The sequence below is a fragment of the Suricata suricatta genome, chromosome 17 (assembly GCF_006229205.1).
Source record: "Suricata suricatta isolate VVHF042 chromosome 17, meerkat_22Aug2017_6uvM2_HiC, whole genome shotgun sequence".
Taxonomy (NCBI): domain Eukaryota; kingdom Metazoa; phylum Chordata; class Mammalia; order Carnivora; family Herpestidae; genus Suricata; species Suricata suricatta.
Window position 1 is genome coordinate 52,795,074 of NC_043716.1, and position 5,479 is coordinate 52,800,552.

Sequence of the window (5,479 nt, forward strand, 5' to 3'; positions counted from 1 at the left end):
AAAGAAAGAAAGAAAGAAAGAAAAGGCTGAACATTCTATTTGGCTTTATATATAACTTGTTATATAATGGCGTACGTCTCCGATCAGACGGATTTGTTCCTCCCGGTCGTGCATTGCCTGGTGATGGTGAAGATCCTGGGTTTAGGTTCCAGTATTGGTGATGGATGCTATTCTGTGCTCGTTCCCTTCCCTACTGCTCTCCCCTGACATTCCTGGGTTTTCTGCAGACGGGGACACAATGGCCCGGACGTCAGGCTTCTCGCACCCGGGCCTCGCTGACTCTCAGCCGGCCCCGTCTAGGCGGCGGGATGGTATAATCCTAAGCCGCAGGCCCCAGTGGCCTAATGGATAAGGCACTGGCCTCCTAAGCCAGGGATTGTGGGTTCGAGTCCCACCTGGGGTAAGAGTCTGTTTTTGACCCTCTCGGAGCCTCGTACTTCGCGGACCCTGGAATCTACGCGCCCGCGGCTCAGGGCGCTTTAAAAAAACCATAAGACCGCCCGCAGCTTTTGTACAGCCCACAGGAGGACGGTAAGGAGACGCACTTGTCCTAGGGGCTTAAAGGGGTGTAGAATTTCTAAGGAAGGCGAGGGGGATGACGGGGCACAGCGACGCAAGGCCGCACTGACCCCCGGATCCCAAAAGCCCCGGCAAACCGCGTGGCAGAAGCAGTTGGGCCGGGGTCCGGGGCTCAGGGCCGAGGCACGTGGAGCTCCTGGGGACCAGGGGCGTCGACCTGGTGGTCGGGGTGCGCAGAGACGCGCGTGTTCCAGCGCCAAAAGTTCCCGCAAGCATAGGCTGCGCGTACCACCCCAGGTGGGACTCGAACCCACAATCCCTGGCTTAGGAGGCCAGTGCCTTATCCATTAGGCCACTGGGGCGCGACAAAGCGTAGTGTTCACGTGGTCCGTGGTAACGCGCAGTCGCGCGCACCCTCCGTCCCCTCACACCACGCGTGTCCCGGGGACCCAAATAATCACCAGCCCCCACCCCAAAAAGCTAGAGTCCGAGGTGAAGCGACTAACCCGTGCTCCGCAAGAACTACCAGTGCTGGCGACGCGCAGCTGCAAGAAGACGACCGGACTTCCCGGAAAGCGAGTGCCGAGCGGCCCTAGGAACCGGGGAGGGGATGAAGAGGAAGACGGAACGAAGCCACAAACGAGCCCGAGCGGGGGCATGAGCACGCCACCGACGGGCATGAGCACTGCCACCAAAAAGACACCGACCACGAAGGGACTCGAACCCTTAGTCTTCTGATCCGAAGTCAGACGCCTTATCCGTTAGGCCACGCGGCCCCGACGCCCGGGGCGTTACAGCGCGTAGGCCAGCTACAGCCCCTCCGCAGGTGGAGGCGCCTGGACGTGGGCAGAAGAGGATCGCGCGCTCCAGACCCCAAAGTGTGCCACGGGTGTGCCGGGGTCGCAGCCGGGCACGATCCCTGCAGCCAACTACAGTGATCGTGCGACAATGATCGTGCAGCCGTAGATTTCTAAATAGGTATCCGGGCACCTATGGTTACGCGCAGCGGCCGCGTGGCCTAATGGATAAGGCGTCTGACTTCGGATCAGAAGATTGAGGGTTCGAGTCCCTTCGTGGTCGATTCGTTTTAATCCACCTGTACCACAACTAGATCCCAGGCTTTACCTTCGTTTTAGACACAGTCGGGCCGCCGTTCCCGGTCCGGATCTCAGCCTCCGCCGCTTTTGAAGCTGATCCGGAGGGTTCCCTTCCAATCGAATTTTGTACTGGTGAGCTTCCGTTCCTGACGTCATTACGCAGCCACAAGGCGTCACAGTTCAAGAGGCATGTGATCGGACGACGTTTACGTGAAGCCCCAGTGGCCTAATGGATAAGGCACTGGCCTCCTAAGCCAGGGATTGTGGGTTCGAGTCCCATCTGGGGTGAAGCGACTTATCTGACGGGTGCGTTTTCGTGTTGCCCGTCAAATGGGAACAAAACGAGTACCATACAGATATATAACAATAATCAGCTATTCTCTATAATTGTATCGGCTGCACGTAATTTACCTTTATCTTTTTGATCAACCCCAACTGCACCTTGCAAGATAAACCCATGAGAGCGCGAACGCGACCCCTCTTCTTGTTGGTATCCAGACACACCTCCTGAAAGTGCTGCGCAGGCTACCGATCCACGTGGCGAGTGAGGCGTGCGTGTTTCGTGTGAGTCCGACACAGGAATGTTAACAAGCAGCACAGACGGCCGCCCCCCCCCCCGCCCCTGAAGTCTCCTGCGGGAGCTGGGGGCTGGCGGGGTGGGGGTGCTGCCCAGTCCCGCGCCCTCGATGCGGTGGAATCGGCTCTCCCGCCCACTGCCCGGGCTGGGACGCCGGGGGGCGCATGGAAGCACAAGCGTGCACGCGCAGCGGTGCACGCGCAGCGGAGGGGGGTTCGGCCGCGCAGTCTCTGCTGTCAGCCCAGGCCCTCAGGAAAATGGTGGCGCTGGAGTGCTTAAAAAGGGACTGGCAGAGAGGTACGTTTATGATCTCCGCACTTTCCTGTGCATATGATCCTTTAGTAAAATAATTTAAAAAAAAAACTATTATTGGCCAGATTTTTTCTTTTGTCTTCTGTTTTTTACTTGGGAGCACACAGAGCTGTGGTTGGTCTTTCCAGGTTGACTCACATTTTGTGCACCTGGAGGATACCTTGTCTACCTGTGGGGGGAGCCTGTACTGTTCACTAGATTTTCATAAATCGTTACCCCCAAAAGTTTAAAAACCACTGTTCCTTGTATTTTTCCAAAAGAAACAACAAACAAACTCTGAAGTACAGAATCTTCCTCTCCCTTCTCCAGGATCATCCAGAATTCTTCCTGCTCTCTCTACTCCAAACCAGTCACCAAGTTCCCCCCATGCCACGGGGAAGATTTGATTTGATTTGATTTATCTTTTGAGAGAAAGAGAGAAAGACAGTATGAGCAGGGGAGGATCAGAGACACAGAGAGACACAGAATCCCAAGACAGGCTCCAGGTTCTGAGCTAGCTGTCAGCACAGAGCCGCACGTCCGGCTCAAACCCACGAACCGTGAGATCATGACCTGAGCCGAAGTCAGAAGTCAGACGCTCAACCCACTGAGCCACTCAGGGGGCCCTAAGATTTTATTTCTAAGTAATCTGTACACGCAGGGTGGGGCTCGAACTCACAAACCCGAGATCAAGAGTGCACACGCTCTATAGCCTGAGCTAGCCAGGCACTCCGTGGATACTACTTTTCAGCTCTCTCTGACTCCCAAGCCCTTCCACGTGGCTGCAGCATCGTGGCCCTAGACTGCACGCTGGAGCCAGTGCTTTTTCGCTGGGTTTCAGGCTTCGGGTCTAAAACCATCCTCAGGACCCTCTCCATGGCTCCTTTCATTCTAGTGAGAGAAAGGGAAGTAAACAAACTGATGAGTAGGATCCTTTCAAAATACAGGGGGTGATGGCGAACCGTTAGCTGAGCACTCAGAGCAGGCCTCTGGGTGGTTCGGGGAACCACAAGGATATCACTGGCAATCGTGTCACTGTCAGGGGACTCTAATGTTTGGGCTGATACACTGTCTACTTCACTGGGTTGTCGTCGGGAGTAAATGAGATGATGTGCATGTGAAGAGAGGAGGATGCCTGGAACACAGCTGTGCTCTGAAAGTCGTGATTGTCATCATTTACTAACAGCACTTTGCCCCGTCATTCAAGGTCTGAATGTGATATTCTCTTAGCTAGAAGTGAATCCCTGAAAGCCCAAATCTCATCTTACTTTTCTTTTCCTTCATTCATTATGAATTCATATTAAGATTCTTCTGGATGCCAAGCACACTGCTAAGCCCTCAGGAATATAAATATGACTAAGGTATAATGCTAGCACTCAGCAAAGAATCTTCTAGAATCCTCTAGATCTGTCTAATCCTCCAGGATTGAACATTTCTATGAAATGTTTGGGTTGTCTTTATCTTCCAACATTCTGTAATGACTTGGTTTTTCATTGGAATTCATGAAAACGCGTTTTGATTTTTGTATTGTTTTGTTATTGTGATTTATACTTTAGCTATTAATTGTTGATTTTACGTAACATTTGCTCTGGATCAGTTGAAGTTTCTTTATTTTGGAGTTTTCTTTCTTGTCTAACATTATCAGTTTCCAGTTATTTTGTTTCTATCACATAGAATTTAGTATGAAAGTTAAGTGAGCCTTTTTATTAGTCTGCTGTAGTCTCATTTGTTTTGCAAATGCCAAAAATAGGTGTGTTAAAATCTTTACAAATGTTGTGTTTCTAGTGGTTTTTAAAACTCTTCTTGCTTTATATATTTTGATGCTTCATATACTTTAATTTTTTTTCAGCACATCAGGGTTCCAAACATTTTTCATGTTTACTGCTCCTTTTAAGAATTACACTTGACACATTTCATGTTTTTGTCTTCAATTCTACCTTGCTAGATGGTAATGTAAGTCTACATTCTTGCCCATCCTTTAAAAATGTGTATTATGAAAATTTTCAAACATACCCAAAACCAGAGAACAGTGGATGAACCAACCTAGATTTATCAGTCGTCAGGATTTTTTTCACTTTTGCTCCATTAATCCCTTTATCCTTCCCTCCACCCCTAAAGTGTTGGGGTTTTGTTGTTGTTGTTAATAATCCCTACACCCAATACAGGGCTTGAACTTACAACACTGAAATCAAGACTCGGGTGCTCAACTAAGCCAGCCAGGAGCCCCTTTTCTCTTTTTAAACTTTATTTATTTTGAGAGTGTGCACGAGCCCACACATAATTGGGGGAGGGGCAGTGAGAGAGGGAGAGAAAATCCCAAGCAGTTTTCCCACTGCCAGCACCAGAGCCCGACTTGGGGCTCAAACCCACAAACCCTGAGATCATGACCCAAGACAGAACCAAGAGTCAGATGCTTAACCAGCTGAGCCATGCCTCATGAGCCACTTTTCTGAAGTATTTTAAAGCAATCCCAGACATCATAGGATTTCACCGTAGTAGACATTCACATATTTCAATAGTCATCTCTTAATTATCTTTTCACAGTTGATTGGTGCAAACCAGGACCCAAATAAGGTTACACACAGTTTGGATGTTGGGTAAGCTGCCCCTGCCTTCCCTCTTACCTTCCCCCATACCACTGATTTATTGAAAAACCAAGGTCAAACGTCTCATAGTTTGGATTTATCTTCACTTCTTCATCGTGTCATTTAACTTGTTCTTCTATCCTAGATATTTGCTCTCGGTGCACCCGGGTGGTTCGGTTGAGCATCTGACTCTTGATTTTGGCTCAGGTCATGTCTCACAGTAGAGGTGGTTTCGTTCATGGGATCAAGCCTCCCGTCGGGCTCTGCACTAACAGCACAGGGCTGCCTGGGATTATCCTAGACACCGCCTCTCAATCGGAAGTTGTCGTCACCCGGAGGCCGGGTTGGCGAGGCGCCAGCGTTCGGTGGTGCCTGTTTCGTCCCGCCCCGACCGGCAGGGCGGAGAATCC

At 50.6% G+C, this 5,479-nt stretch overlaps 1 long non-coding RNA gene and 5 other non-coding genes across 6 annotated transcripts in view; 3 read left to right on the forward strand and 3 right to left on the reverse strand.

Annotated features, from left to right (window-relative positions):
- The window catches only part of LOC115282282, a 7,865-nt gene extending 5,849 nt beyond the window's left edge, over positions 1-2,016 (reverse strand). The window contains exon 1 of the long non-coding RNA XR_003904569.1: positions 1,645-2,016. This is a non-coding gene — a long non-coding RNA (uncharacterized LOC115282282). The remainder of the gene's footprint in view (positions 1-1,644) is intronic.
- TRNAR-CCU lies at positions 331-403 on the forward strand. Its single transcript has one exon. It is a non-coding gene; the product is annotated as a tRNA-Arg (tRNA).
- On the reverse strand, positions 809-881 carry TRNAR-CCU. The gene has a single exon. It is a non-coding gene; the product is annotated as a tRNA-Arg (tRNA).
- On the reverse strand, positions 1,223-1,295 carry TRNAR-UCG. The gene has a single exon. It is a non-coding gene; the product is annotated as a tRNA-Arg (tRNA).
- TRNAR-UCG lies at positions 1,527-1,599 on the forward strand. The gene has a single exon. It is a non-coding gene; the product is annotated as a tRNA-Arg (tRNA).
- Positions 1,832-1,904, forward strand: TRNAR-CCU. The gene has a single exon. It is a non-coding gene; the product is annotated as a tRNA-Arg (tRNA).
- Positions 2,017-5,479: the final 3,463 nt, after the last annotated feature.